We start from the raw sequence: 3,083 nt of genomic DNA on the forward strand, positions 1-3,083 counted from the left end.
CTCGGCCTAAAATTGATGACATTCAGTCAAACATTCTTCATCCGGCTATTCTGGCTAACACCTTTGAAATCAAGCCGGGCACTATTCAGATGGTGCAGAATTTTGTTTCTTTTGGAGGTGCTGCGACTGAAGACCCCAACATGCACATAAGGAATTTTGTCGAGATCTGTAGTAATTTCAAATACAATGGTGTGACTGATGAGGCTGTCAAGCTGAGGCTTTTCCCATTCTCTCTGAGGGATAAAGCTAAGGACTGGTTACATTCTGAACCAGCTGGGTCCATCACTACTTGGCAAGATCTAGCACAAAAGTTTCTGGTGAAGTTTTATCCAATGGCAAAGACTGCTGCTATGAGGAGTGCTCTTACTCAGTTTGCGCAGCAACCTACAGAATCTATGTGCGAAGCTTGGGAGCACTACAAGGAGATGTTGAGAAAGTGTCCACATCATGGAATGCCCAATTGGATGGTGATCACTGGTTTTTATAATGGTTTGGGGGCCCAATCTCGGCCCATGCTCGATGCAGCAGCTGGAGGCGCCTTGTGGGCCAAAAGCTATACTGAGGCTTATAATCTTATTGAGACTATGGCTGCAAATGAGCATCAAAACCCAACTCAAAGGATGATGCCTGGGAAGGTAGCAGGTATTCTGGAAGTCGATGTAGCCACCGCTATTACAGCGCAGCTCCAAGCGCTATCTATGAAGGTCGATTCTCTAGCCACCTATGGATGCAATTAGATAGCTATGGTCTGTGAGCTTTGTGCAGGTTCTCATGCTATGGATCAGTGTTCTCTTGTTAATGAATCTGTTCAGTATGTGAATAATTATCAGTGACAACAGCAGCCTATGCCAGCTACTTATCATCCTAACAACAGAAATCATCCAAATTTCAGCTGGGTTAATAATCAGAATGCTATTCAGCAACCATATCAGCAAGGCGTAAGTAAACAGTTCAATTCACCTGGATTCCAGCAACCACAGCAGTATGCTCAAAGGCAATCATATCCTTAACAGAAAGGTGCGGTTGCACCCACGAGTGCTGATTTTGAGGAACTTAATTGTTGTGCAAGAGTCAGGCGGTGTCAATCAAGACCTTGGAAAATCAAATTGGTCAAATAGCCAATACAGTGCTCAATCATCAACCTGGCACACTTCCCAGTGATACTAAAGTGCCAGGCAGGAAGAAAGCTAAAGAGCAAGTCAAGGCTATTACCTTAAGGTCTGGAAAAGTTGTTGATGCTGAAAAAGCAAAAGAAGGAGAAGCTGAAGTTGGAGATGAAGAAGCGAAGCAAAAGGAGAAAGCGGCGGAACCAAGGAAGACTACTGTTGAACACACTCTGCCTGAGGGTAATACAGGGGAGAAACAGCTCTATCCTCCTCCACCTTTCCCTAAGAGATTGTAACAACAAAAGCTGGATAAGCAGTTCGGCAAGTTTCTGGAGGTGTTCAAGAAACTTCACATCAATATACCTTTTGCTGAGGCTCTGGAGCAAATGCCTAGTTATGCAAGGTTTATGAAGAGTATTCTTTCTAGGAAGGTGAAACTGGATGACCTTGAGACCGTTGCTCTAACGGAAGAATGCAGTGCTGTGCTACAGCAAAAGTTACCTCCAAAGCTTAAAGATCCAGGTAGCTTCACCATTCCTTGCACCATTGGCAAATTGTCTTTTGACAAGTGCCTTTGCGATTTGGGAGCAAACATCAATCTGATGCCGTTGTCGATCTTTAAAAGTTGGATTTACCTGATCCAAAGCCCACCTACATTTCTCTACAATTGGCTGATCGTTCTATTACTTACCCAAGAGGCATAGTGGAGGATGTGCTAGTCAAGGTGGATAAGCTCTTCTTTCCTGCAGACTTTGTTATTCTGGATTTCGAGGAAGATAAAAAGATTCCCATAATCTTGGGAAGACCTTTCTTGGCTACAGGCCGTACCTTGATAGATGTGCAAAAAGGTGAACTTAATATGCGGGTGCAGGATCGGGATGTGACATTCAATGTATTCAAAGCAATGAAATTCCCTACAGAAGATGAGGAGTGCTTAAAAGTGGATTTGATTGATTCTGCGGTTACTTCAGAACTCAATCATATACTAATGTCTGATGCATTAGAGAAGGCCTTAGTGGGGGATTTTGACAGTGATGATAAGGATGGCAATGAGCAACTACAATATCTTAATGCTTCTCCTTGGAGGCGAAAGCTAGACATGCCATTTGAATCTCTTGGTACTTCTGACCTCAAAAATACTGAAGGAAAGCTCAAACCATCAATTGAAGAAGCACCCACCTTGGAGCTTAAGCCATTGCCTGAACACTTGAGGTATGCTTTTTTAGGTGATGCATCTACTTTACCTGTTATTATTGCATCTGACCTTTCAGGTAGTGAGGAGGACAAGCTCTTAAGGATCTTGAGAGAATTCAAATCAGCTATTGGATGGACCATAACATACATCAAAGGGATCAGCCCTTCATATTGTATGCATAAAATTCTGTTAGAGGAGGGTAGTAAGCCGACTGTTGAGCAACAATGCAGACTTAATCCTATCATGAAAGAGGTGGTGAAGAAAGAAATTCTGAAGTGGCTGGATACAGGAATCATTTATCCTATTTCTGACAGTTCTTGGGTGAGCCCCATGCAATATGTACCTAAGAAATGACGTATCACTGTGGTAGCAAATGAAAAGAACGAGCTCATCCCCACTCGAACAGTCACAGGATGGAGAGTATGCATGGATTACAGAAAGTTGAACAAGGCCACAAGGAAGGATCAATTCCCGCTTCCGTTTATTGATCAGATGCTTGACAGGTTGGCTGATCATGAGTATTATTGTCTTCTGGATGGCTACTCAGGGTATAATCAGATTTGTATTGCACCAGAGGATCAAGAAAAGACTACCTCCACTTGTCCATTTGGCACTTTTGCTTTTCACAGAGTTTCGTTTGGGTTATGTGGTGCACCGGCCACTTTTCAGAGATGTATGATGGCTATATTCTCTGACATGATTGGAAATAATGTCGAGGTGTTCATGGACGACTTCTCCGTCTTTGGATATTCGTATGATGAATGTTTGAATAATCTTCGTGC

General features: G+C 43.0%; 1 non-coding gene across 1 annotated transcript; it reads right to left on the reverse strand.

Moving 5' to 3' along the window:
* Nucleotides 1–347: 347 nt before the first annotated feature.
* Nucleotides 348–454, reverse strand: LOC141675707 (small nucleolar RNA R71). Its single transcript, XR_012556347.1, has one exon. It is a non-coding gene; the product is annotated as a small nucleolar RNA R71 (small nucleolar RNA).
* Between the last annotated feature and the right edge of the window lie 2,629 nt (nucleotides 455–3,083).

The sequence above is a fragment of the Apium graveolens genome, chromosome 7, assembly GCF_009905375.1.
Source record: "Apium graveolens cultivar Ventura chromosome 7, ASM990537v1, whole genome shotgun sequence".
Classification (NCBI taxonomy): Eukaryota; Viridiplantae; Streptophyta; class Magnoliopsida; order Apiales; family Apiaceae; genus Apium; species Apium graveolens.